Below are 12,909 nucleotides of genomic sequence, written 5' to 3'. Positions count from 1 at the left end.
ACAGAATATTTCATCTCTCTCCTCATCCTGGTTGGGTTGTCTGTAACAGACTCCCACCATGATATCTGCCTTGTTGGCCTTCCTCCTGATTCTTATCCATAAACACTCAACCTTATGGTCACCATCATCAAGCTCTAGACAGTCAAAACACTGTCTGTTTTCTTTAAAATATCTGTTTAAAAACATTGATGCAGAGCTTTGCTGATATGTTTTTCTGCTTCCATTGCCTGGTACTGTGGTTTATCCTAATGAAAAAAAAATATTACGCTATGGCAACATTAGCCTAAGGCTAAGTGGCTTTGTGAAGACAAAAAAGTAAAGCAAGCTGGTTGGAAAAGAAAATCACCAATATGAGTGTAGTTCTTTTTTTCTCATTGTTAAAACACAAAAATTTTTGTGGAGGTGCAACTGTTTCAACAAGATTTAAGAGACAGAAGAGCTTCCAAGTTCCAAGGTGTTCCAGTCTCTACCAGCAAGGAGAAAGCAGACTCTGGCTGAACTAACTGAACCTTTTCATTTTGATAGTTCTGCATATTGCTATTTTGCAAAATTCAATTGGGAAGATATCGGTTTAATTCTAATGAAAATGTAAATAAATAAATTAGCTGCTACCCATCAGTTCTTTTCATCACTAAGCCTTCAGGTTTTATAGAGGAACAGCAGGTTTTTCCCTCTCTTGTTCTTTAAGGCAAGTACTAAAAGTCAGTTAATGTTGACAGTCTGCCAAAGGTACTTAAAAACTTGTTTAATATATGCCCTAGTTTGAAGAAGAAAATGAGCTGTCGTTGCCTGCTATTTTTTTTTCCTTTTTTTTTTTTTTTCCTGGTCAATACTTGATAGCTCTTGGGAAAAGAGAAGCTTTTAGATGCTAATATTCTTTAATGCCTGCTGTATTTACTTCAGTAAGTCTTGTCCAGAAATGGGTGGGATTTTTGACAGCTACAGTACATTAAGCATTGATCTACTTAAAAGGGCATCATTTGGTATTCTCGGGGATCTTGAGGAAGTTTGTTTCTAGTTAAAATTACATTCTCCTTTCCATTTGCCATTCAATGTAAGCATAGCACAGAGCACTATGTAAAGATTACAAGGACATAGCTGAGTCTTTGTTTTATGGAGAGTGATAACCTGCAGTTCATGTACAAGTTGGAAGGCCAAAGGTATACTGAAATGGAGAAGAGAAACCAAAAAAACCCTATTTCTTTACTGAGGAGAGCTGTGTAATTGTGCAATTCATTAGTCTGCCTGGGTGCTCTGACACTGTGCTAATTTAGGTAACAAGACAAGCAGCGTGTGTGTGAGTACATTAATGATCAATCCCTGTTCCCAGTGAATTAGAGCATTTCCCGAAGGTCACCGATCTCTACACTGCCTGTGCCAATGCAGGTACGAAATAGAGAAAGACGGGGGTTATCAGAGCCAGCAGCAGCAGAGCACGACCTTGCCCTGTGCGCCCAGATTGCTCCCCCTCTCCTCAGCACCTGCCCACCTGCTGCTTGGGTGGGCAACCAGGGGTGGTCTGCTGCAGCACCCTGCCCCACCTCCGCCGTCCCTCCCCAACAAGGGAAGAAGGAATAAAATAGCTGCTGAAGAGTGGAACGGAGGAGCAGGGAGCAAAAAGACGAAGAGAAGTGCAAAAAATGTATTTTATTAATTCCCAGTACAGTTTTCAAGCAGAAAGTTAAAACTGAGGAGTTGGTTGGAGCAGTATGTCAGCATTGCAGCAGTTGTGGTTGGAAACTTTCTTCAAACCTTTTGACCTACTTAGTAGTGAAGATTTATGTGTCCATTCACAGCTAGAATCTCATCTTATTCTTAAGGAATAAAATGTAAGATTGCCCTCTTTACTATTGTAGATCAATGAAAAGGAAAAAAAAAAAAGCTCTGAATTGTTCATGTATGATTAACAATTTATCAAGTTGTCTTATAGTTACTTCTGCTTGCTTGCTACTGGTTTGAAGAAGGTTTGCAAAACTGCCCATAGAGCTGGAGAGAGAAGTAAATAGTTCATACTTTAAAAAAAAACCAAACAACTGTAGGCATGTCTTAAATCCCAATTGTACAATTATTTGCACATATATTTAACGTTAGGCTTGAAATAACCATGTAACTGAAGCTCCTTCTGTTAGTTATTTGCTGTATCTTAATTGTACTGTATGTGGGGGAGTCATCTTAGCAGTCACATTTGGTGAGTCATTGCCACATTTCATAGAGGATTCATAAAGATACATCCAAGAGTAAGCAATGTTTGACAAGGATGATATCGTTAGAAATATCCCATAGAAAAGAATGTCTCATAGTAAAGTTCTATGCTTACGATGTTTGGTATCTCTCTGTCTATTTTTAAATGTGCTTATGCCTGTTTATCATCCCCAAAATATTGGTTATTAATCTAGACCTGGGAACATGTCTCAAAAAATATGAGACTTTGTTAATTAGAGTCAAATTCAACCTGAAGAGGAAATGGACCTCTACCAATCTTAGGTTATTTAGGAACTATGTAATTACTATTCTGTTAATACATTGTATATGTAGAAAGGTAAAGAAAGGTGACTTCTCTCTAACACTTCTTGTAGCTTTTGTACCACATCCATAGTTTTAAGCTAGACATACAGCTTTTCTTTCAGAAATCTATCAAATCATGGCTTAAAGATCTAGAGAGAATACCAGAACCAGAAACATTTGTTTGGCATTGTTCATGCTTAAAAATTTGCAGTTGCTATTCTGAACTTGTCCGGCTTCATCTTGCTATCGTTATATACTTTCTTTTGCTGGATTGATAGCTGTCCGCTATTACCAATTTCTTTCAACATGGATATTTTCAGACAGTAATTTCCTCTTAACCGTCTCTTAACAGCCTAGATAAAATAGCAAGCAATCAAAAATGATCAAAATAAGACAGGTTTCCAACTTTGTCTTTTGCCATGAATTAGGTTCAGCTAGGCCAGGGGTGCCCAGCCTATAATTTTAAAGATGACTTTCACTCTAAAGAGTAATGAATCTGTTCCAATTACTGCCTGATACTTTTTCCCCATTGTGTGATAAAAATTGCATCAGTCTTTGTCATGGGACTGTGTATGTCCAGTCATATGATCAGAGTGTGCATTTTTTCATGCATGGGGATGATTACATTTTTTCTTATATGATGCCTCCGTCATGTGAATGGAGGTGAAATCCCCATGTCACTTCAGATGTATCTGGTTTAAAAAGCTCTGATCTTTGCAATTCCACTTAGAAAATGGCATTACTATGCTACCACTGTATGTGGAAAAAAAGAAAAGGACTTGTGCAGAAAAACAGAAAAATTTGAGTTTTGTAGTAGTCTCATAATCATCAGTTAATCTGAAAATGTAGAGACAATTTGAAAATACCGCATGAGGCAATCATTGAATCTATCTGTACGTTGGTCTGTTTTAGATAAACACCAATCCTGTATTCCAAACACGTCTGTGAAAGGAGACTGCAAACAGAAGAAAGTTTGACCAAGTTCATATTGATTTTATTAATAAAACTCCCTACTGGCTTCCACAGCATAGGATCAAAGTCTCGATTATGAAAATCATTGAATTCATTACTATTTGCATCATTCCTCACATTTCATTTATTTTTAAAGATAACTAGTATTCAATGAATTGGGAGTAATCATTCTTTTAAAACTTTTAAGTATAACCATTGTTTGCTATTTCCACAAACCTATTTTCTTGCAGTATAAAAATAACTGTTCCCATCCTCTGGATAGACAAAAAAAAAAAAAAAAAATGGGAAGAGTAAGAAGAGAAAACCTGCTTTTGTCATTGTATTATTACTTTTTATTTAAAGATAAAAAACCCTGAATAATGCAGATTACCTTCTGGTTGTGTTCTTTCATTAACCTTTCTGAGCTTGGATTCAGGTCCAGTGTCTGCATTACTTTTTGTGTAATTGCAACTGAAGTGATGACTATTTTAGTGTATTTTACAATCCATGTCTTAGATGTTATGTCATTTTGTATTATCATAATGAACATTTGCAGCTTGCTTTCTGTATGCAGACTCAGGACTGTTTAATTAATTGGTATCAAAACAACAGCAAACTATTGTGTAATCCTTGTAACATTTTGGAGGTGAGGACTAAGGGCGGGGAGCAGTGGGGGCAGTATTTGATTGAGCACCGTAACTCATTCTGTTTGGAAACCCCATATTTATTGGTCTTTCAAGCAATTATCAGCAAGTCTGAGAGAGCAATTCAGTTTACACTAATCTTAATAGTCAGTTTAATTGAATTAAGCCTTATCAATGAGATGTATGTTAAGAAGGTTTTGTTTTACTGCAGACTGGAGCTATTGCTGTAAATGTGATCACGTAAGATTTCACAAGCCAAGCAAAATGGGGCTTCATACCTGAGTGAGACAACACGGAAAAAAATGGTCAAGCCAGGTTGTGATTCAGTACCAAACTAGTGCGCCAGAATGGGTCAGTAATGTGCTGCTGGAGATGGCTACTCACTACTTTTTGGACGTTTGTAATTTTGGGGTTTGGGGTTTTTTTGGTTTGGGATTTTTTTTTTTTTTTTTAGTTTCTTGGCACAGTATATAGCTGTGAGATCAGAATAATGGTGCTGGTCAATGAAAACCAGAATATATTCTGAAGCAAATGTACATTTCCTGAATGTAAACAGATGTTTTTGCTGTTACAGTACTATCTTTTTCCTTCTTTAATAAATAAGTTTGACTGAATAAGCTTTACTAAAACCAGAATATAAATGTTAGCTCTAATTTTGTTGCAGACAAGGTCATTTTTATTTAGGTAAAGACAGACCATACAATGGGAATATAAAATGAACAAAACTTTGTCAAACGGATAAAATCAGAAGACAAGGAGGAAAAACAGAGGCCAAAAATTAGGAAAGGAATTAAGGGGTCTGTATTTCCAAAGAAATACAGGAAAAAATGTTATACACTGAAGGTTAAGGAAAATCTGATGTGCTTTCCTTGATTCAGGTGTACTGGATTTATGCTTGCTCATCTTTTCTGAGCAGAGCAAGGAGCTCTGTTAATGAGGTCCATCCTTCAAGGCTTCCCAAGGATGTATACAGAATGAGCCCATCTTTGTGAGGGGTCTGGTTTAAAACTCATCTTGCTAAGGCCGTTCAATTGAAAGCAAACACTGACATAGTCTGAGAGTGCCCAAATAGCCTGGTCCTTATCTTAGTTGTCATAAGAAACCAGACAAAGGAAAGCAGCGCTTTTGAGGGGCAGTGTGTGAAGGATGGAGCAGCACAGATTGTTTGAGGAGTGAGAAGGCTGGGGTGGTAGTTTCACTTAGAAGCTGCCCTAGATGCTTCCTTGTAGAGCTGAAAGGGAAAAATAAATGTAACTGGATCAAAAGTTAAGGAAGAAAATGTGGTGCAGAAGAGAGTGACAGTAAGGACTGCCCTGTGGAAGTCTGGGGAACTCTGCTAGAAACATCTGCCACTGCCTGAGGAGGCATGTGGCAACAGAAAAGCCTCGACAGAGAAAGCAGGGGCCGGAGTATCTTGTAATAATTCCTACTATGTAGCTTGCCTCATTATGACATTATCCAAGCTCCATGCAAACACTAATTTACAGCAAATTGGGATTATAAAACTCAGTGAAACTCTGGTTTATAAAATTACCAGAAATCTTTACATCCAGCAGACAATATTTGTATCGTATGATTTTCTGACAATTGTCTGTAGATAAGGTTGGCTTTTTTGGTAGTTCGGTACCCTGGGAAGTCCAAGTGGTCTTTGAGAGTGGGTTTGCATGGAGGTAAGGATTACTAACGTTTCTTTTACTTTATCACAACACCACCTGAGAATTGGACAAGCTTCAGTACATTATGCTATATCTGATAATATCTTTAGTTTCTATGAGCACAGTTTAAATTTAATATATATGGTCTTCCAGGGCAGAAAATGCTTTTTATCTCCATTCAACCACGTAGTCATCATACTGCTACAGTAATAGCAGTCTTTGAATATTCCTGAGAAACTGAGTCAGAATGCATATAATTATAACGGCAAAGTAATTTTGGAAGGAATTAGGATCTAACAGATCTTTGTTGCACCTTAAATTTTGGATATATTACTCCTGAAAACACCCCTGACTCCAAAGATTTATTTCTCATATATTTATATATTAGTTTTCAGGCAGATTACAGTGGGCAGTGCAGTAATGGCTCACTAACATAGAGCACTTGACATCCTCCAACTCGAGATGGATAAAAACCTTTGCAACAGATAGGTAAATTTTTATGCTTTTTTATAACTGTGTAGCAAAACTTACACATTTTGATTTCCTGACCTAATGAGGCAGTCCTTTACTATCACAAACAAGACATTAGATTGAATAGACACATTTGGGTTAGGCTTACATACAGTACCATCAGGTAGTCAAAGCTGTGAATGTGTAAAGGAATTGAAAATGGAAAAATTACAGCCACCTGATGTAAGGAGATATATTTTTGGGTCATTTGAGATGTTTTCAGGGACTGCAGGTATGATAGAGCAGTAATGATCTTCTATTTTCCTTTCGTGTCTTCCTTTTTTGGAAAAAAAAGTCAAAATGTTATTATAGCTTGTAACTTTTAAGAAAACACTGTTCTAAAAGCTGTGTGCTTCCTTGGCAGGCTGTTATCACTTGATAGCACTGGCAAGAAAAACATAAGACAGAAGTACAAAAATGGGGGAGCAGGTTGATGGAAATGGAATTTTGTGGTTCAAAAATGTATACACACCCACCCTGAAACCGTGACATGTAAGGATATATTAAAATTCTGTGTATCTACATATGCATACATATAAGTAAAGTATACAAAAGCGTGAGAATATATATGAAAATACAGAATAGCTTTATTTGTGTGCATTTATAGGAAAGTATACAGACATACCCCGAGTGTTCAGCAAGGCCTCTCGAGCACAGCACAAATGAACAGCTATCTCCCTCTATAATGCGACACTAAATAGAGCAGATGTTGACTTTTGATCTTGATGCAAAATCAATTTCCAGTGGAGTTTTGCCTTTGACCTCAGTGGACTCAGGTTTTTGCCTGTGATTTTATCAATTTATTCTTTCTGAAAGCCTTTGCGGTTTTTGGGTTGTTTTTTTTTGCCTCTGGTCTAGCTATTCTTTTTCTAATCCCAGATTATCAAGAATCACTTCAGCCTGAGGAAAACATGTATCTCTCTGTATAAAGCTTGTTCAGTAGTAACAGCTCTCAATTATAGAAGAATATAACAGGTTTTCTTGTAGAAGGCTCCTTCTCATGAGCAGTTTGTAAGGTCTACTTACACTCTCTGTATAAACTCCAATTTTTCTTCAAAAACATGCAAGTTTCTCTCCTGTGTTCCAAATTACTTAGGGAGACAAAGATAAACAAGACCTCTGCTCTGATACCAAACCACCTATGTGGTTTTTATTTTTCAGTGGCTGAGTTCCCTGTAACAGCATTCGGTTCCTCAGCGGTTATATGGCACAGCTGCTCCATATAACAGCCTCCTTCCCCAAGTCAACCCCTGCTGGGTAGCGGCGGGCAGGGAGGCTTCAGTGATGGGGGAGGAAGGAAAAGACTGTGGCAGGCATGGCAGGGTGAGAAGCCAGTGAAGGCATTTGTGTAGGGTGGGAGAGATCGTCCTTGAGTGCTCTGGGCAGCTCTTCCAGCCCACAAGGTGGATGGAGATCAGAGAACAAGAGCTGATGTCTGTAAGGCATGGCTCTCCAAAGCTGGGAGTCCCATACGGGGGAAGAGTCCAAAGCTGAGCCATGGTGTATGATTTTAGACTTGCTTTTCTCATCAGATGATTTGCGCCTATATTTCACGCATGACACGAAGGGCTGTGTGTGACAGAGGAGTTTTATGGTTCTTTTGCGTGTGACAACAAAAAGTCATGGACCCTCTTGCCATTAGTCTAGATTGCTTACAGATTGTAACACTTCCTTTAAAAAGACATTCCCTCCTTTCACAGAAAGCACTTAATTTTTGAATAGCAATAACTTTGTCTAGGTGTAAGGGAATCTAAGCAACAGTGCTTAAACATTTAGGGGTATTTTTGCTTACATCAGCTAATGATCCCAATCAAGACTATACTTAGAAGCAAATGTACCCCTCCTGTGGAGCTTAGGAAAAAAAGAACAAAAAAGCTTTTGATGAATGCTGAACAAACATAAATGATGAAAAGTAACCATTTCTGTGAAATTAGTGTTTTAACAACCTCTTTGCTAGATCAGGCCTGTCCTTACGTTCCTGTGATGCAGACATACAAAGTAGAGATGGAAGCAACTGCCCTTTGCAGTGCACATCTGCCCTTTCACAGAGTGACAGAAAACAGTTTCTGTAAGGAGGAATAGATTGCATTGAAAATTGCTATTTCTTCTTCCCACCTGAAATTAAGAAACTGAGCAATGTACTCTGGCTCGTGCTAGACTCCTCTATACTCTAACCATTATTTTATTGTGAATTATTGATTTATGTAACTGAGTGGATTTACTCTTTTTTTCTGTCTTTTATTTCTTGCCTGCTTTTCATGCTTATGTCATATTTGTCAAAGTTTTGAAGGTCTTGGGAATAGACACTGTGTCTAGTCCTGTGTTTCTACAGCACCTGTTTCTCCAAAACATGGATGTGACAGAGGACTCCATGTTATCAGAGTTACAAAGAGTAAATAGCTATATCATATGAAGATGATCATCCCTATTTGTAATTACTTACTAACCTTGTTCTGTATTATGCTAGTGCTGGAATAAGCTTGCCATCATACACGTGTTTATTCATCCACAGTTTCTGCTGAATTTTTTTTGCAAACAGGTGAAAGAAAGAAAACACACAACCTGTTCTGCTCATAAAGGAGGCTTGAAATTGCATCTCTGAGCCTTCCAGAAGTGCGGCAACACACTATTCTGGTGTGAGATGCGCTCAGCCCTGCTGTAGGCACCAAGGCATTCCCAATGTTGTAAATAGCATGGAGAATGTGCCTAGATGCTTTATTATCTTGAGCATTGCATTAAAAAAGTTTTAGCTGTTGTCTTTGCTTCCATAACTGACTGAGTAGTTCAAATGGCTTAACGTAACAGGTTTAACAAAAAAGCTACTTTCAAATAACCTTCTAGGCTGTTGTCCTAAAAGATGCTGAGTCTTGATTCATAGTACAACCCTGAATAGGACATGAAGTGACCTTTAGTTTCAGTTGATCGGATTGTTACAGCGAACAAAGAGAGGTTGAGTGTTTCTTTGGGTGACAAAACCAAAGCGCAGCAAAGTTAAGTTCAAGCTGGAGCCTACTTGAATTTATTATATTTTTATTTGCTTGCAGCTGAAGTGGTAAAAATTTTAGTAAATTGAACAGACCCATTTATGAATATGTCTAGTATATATGCCACAGCCTTTCAAGTCTGTGTGGCAGTTCCACTATGAAAAGCGGAGTGGGTTGTAGCAGAAGTACCCTGCTCCATAGGGGAAGAACATATTTTTCTGAATATTTTGTTTTGAGGTTGCACAAAAGGAGACGTATCTGGCATGCTAACATCTCCATCATGTGAAATCAATGCCTGCATGGTTTTGGTTTTTTGGCTTTTTTTTTTTTTTTTTTTAATCTGGATTTCTAGATTTCTACTTGTTTTCTGTATTATTTTTTAACTTTTCATTTTGTTCTTTAAAAAAGAACATAACTGCCAAAATTGGGGGTTTGCTGCATTTAATGATAACAGGTAATCAGCTAGGTAAATAACCTTTGTATTTAACATTTATATTGCATGTTTTTGGAAAAAAGTGAATCTCAAGAAAGAAACAAATTCTTACTAATGAACTCTACTGAGGTGTTAGCAGGACCATGAAGCTGGACCTTTCCAGCAACAGTGATGCTACTCTCAGTGCAGGATGCAAGGGGAGGGAAGAGTTGTGGTTGACCATGTTAAATGTGGGAGAAGCCACTTTAAGTTCAGAGTGTACAGTAATATCCAAGCTGTCTGTTCCTTCAGAAGCATCTCTGTGCCAGGCTTCTGTGCTGAAAACAGAGAAGAATGGACATTTGCTTTTGTTAGGAGGTTGCTATATAGTTTGCAATTATTTATTTTAATTTTTTTCTTTAATTTTTTTTTCTGGATTGGGTCTGCTTTCACATGAATTCTGATTAATATTATCTTTTTTTTTTTATCTACACAGATTCCAAGGTTTATGATAACTCCCAGTTTTACATTGCCCTTAAAAGCCAGTTTACCTTAGTTAATAAAATGACCAGATTTTAGAGATCTTCACAATGCTTAAATACAGTACCAAACTAATCCAGAATGGAGTGGTCCTAAGTATTTACTGTCTCCACATCTCCTGCCTCTTTGCTGTCATGGTTTTATGCTGCCCTGTGCCTGACAGACCACACACTCTACAGCCCAGTTGAAATACTAGTGTAAATCTTTCCTCAATCAATGTTTTGCCCACTGCTTTCTCAGACAAATGTTTTTAAAACTAGATTGTTAGCTAGTAAAGGAACTTTTGAACTCATTCTGATATAGTCTCTAAACTTGGATTAGAAGAGTTTTACGGGAGAATAACAGTTAATAAAGTAATTGCTAGTTTAACTGGAATAATCAGGACAAAATATAGAGAAAAGAGGAAAATTATTTTGTCCACATCCCTTCCCCCCAGATATTAAGAAAAAAAAAATCAAAAACCAAAGCAAAAACCAAACAACCCTTTCAGGCTTAGAGCAAGCATGTTTGTGGAAAGACAGCAGATGGTGTTAAAGTTGGTAATGGTAGTTTGTGTTGTACCTATCCTTTCCCTCTTCTTTTAGTTTAGAAAAGAAAAAAAGAGGTGAAGGGAATCATACCTCTTCTGTTTTATTTGCTGACTAGAATTAGGGAAGAATACACTGCAGATGGAAATATACTGTCAAATATGAAAGACACGTAAGCCGGTTTTAGGGAAAGGATACACAAAGAAGACCTCATTGAAAAGCAGTTACTGTTTGATGAAGTAGCCTTTTTTTCTTAGGGACTTTAAGCCTATTTGAATCGGATTGTAAAAGCAGGAAGAATAATCTCTCTCACACACAGCTGTACGCTGTACTCCAGCGCTGGAACAAAAAGCAGTCAGAAACATGAGTGCTTCCAAAATGTTCCTCCCTTGCCCTGCTTCCCTGGAGCACCACTGCTCTGCTGCTGCAGCCCGCGCTCCAGAAATCCCGGGTGAAAGCGGAGGGCCGCTACTGCTGGGGGAACTAAGATTACTGATTAGGAGAGAACATAATCAGGTAGATTGAGCCTGTGTAGGGAGAAACCATTTCAGCGAGAAGGGAGGGAGAGCAGCACGCGCTGGCTGCCTACCTTGGGAGAGTACCTCGCTATTGTTTAAGAAAACAAAACTGGCCATAATTCTCCTGTCGGCTTCTGGGAAGAGGGTGCTCTTTTTGTGCCTGTGAAGCTGGAGGGTGATTGCATGTGTGCGTTACCTGCACCTAGCAATAAGTCTCCCTCCAGGTTTCTCCTACTTTGGAGAATGTGTTAGAGAGAAGTACCCACGGGGAAATCAACTAACCGCTTCCCCACGAAGGTAGCAAGACGCTGCGGTGCCAGCAATGCCTGGGGATGCCTCGGGTGAGTACTGGCTGTAAGGACAGGCTGTAATACAAGGGATATTCAAAAGAGTGAAGAGCAGCAGCAACGCAACCCTAAAGATGGCATTTAGGTCAGTTGGCTGCCTCCCGGGATGTTGTGGCTGGCTGGGGCGTTGCCTGCTGCCTCGAGGGGGCTGCGGGAAGTTCCTCTGAAAGGACTCCAAAGTTAAGGGCAAATGGGTCTCCTGGGAGGGGACTGACCCCGTCGCAGCACCAGGTTCATTCTGCCAGATATCCATGCCTTGCATAACTTTATTTTTAAATCTGATTCAAAACTGGTTGGAGAATATCAACAGGGTGGTAATACAGAAGGGAAAACAACCAAACTTTTGCATGCAGTAAGTCTTTGATTAGGTTAAACAGATTTTTCTTTTTTTTTCCCAGCTGATGGACGGTGCAGTGTATTCAAATGAAAATACTGAGCATTTGCACAGTCATAGATAATAGATGCTAGCTGATCAAAGAGGATTTAGTTGTTTTACTAAATGAGCTTCTCATTATAGAGACAGCAGAAAGATGTAAAGTTCATTGCAAACAAATTTGGGCATGGTCAAATGAATTACTCGACTGATGATATAGAAATAGCTTGGAAACTGGGCCATCGGGTGAAAACAACCTTGTATTCAGTCTAGGGTAATTGCATAGACTTGTCTGCAGAGGATTGATTCTGAAAAGTAGCTAAAGTAACTTCGTATCTTTCAAGCCATTTGGAAATAAATCTTGAGAGAATATTTGACTGTATATATATTTAATACAATGCTCCACTGGGGGCAAAAAATGAATGCTAGCTTCTGTTATAAATAGGTACCTTGATGCATTGTAACAAGTTTTATTCTATTCTTCCTCCTAAAAATGGAGGGAGAATACGTATTTTCTCTGAAACAAGCAATATTTTTTGTGTCTTATGCAGGAAAAAAACAAAGATTTTTGCAGGTGTTCAAAACTGAAGTATCTTCAGGGTATTTAAAAATTAATTTTATTTTCTCTTCCTATTTTTCGCATCCTTTCCTAACTTGGAGGTATAAAAAAAATGGTTGCTCTGTCCTAAGGATGTATAGCATTGTCATATTGGCTGGTTTTATAAATCAGTCTTTTTTGGATTAAAATACCATTTCCTGTTATTAAATGGCTTTTATTAATCTTCTATCTTAAAGAAAAAAATGTTTTGTTTTTATTTCTATTTCAACATTTGTGCTTTATTCATAAGACACATTTCTCTGGAAACTACAGAGGCCAGTTAATGGTTTATGAGTTCAAGCTGAGCTGAATATAGCTAAGCCCTGTCTTGCTTGACATTTCATC

Source organism: Gavia stellata, chromosome 1 (assembly GCF_030936135.1).
Source record: "Gavia stellata isolate bGavSte3 chromosome 1, bGavSte3.hap2, whole genome shotgun sequence".
Taxonomy (NCBI): Eukaryota; Metazoa; Chordata; class Aves; order Gaviiformes; family Gaviidae; genus Gavia; species Gavia stellata.
Note: the sequence above shows the minus strand (reverse complement) of the source record.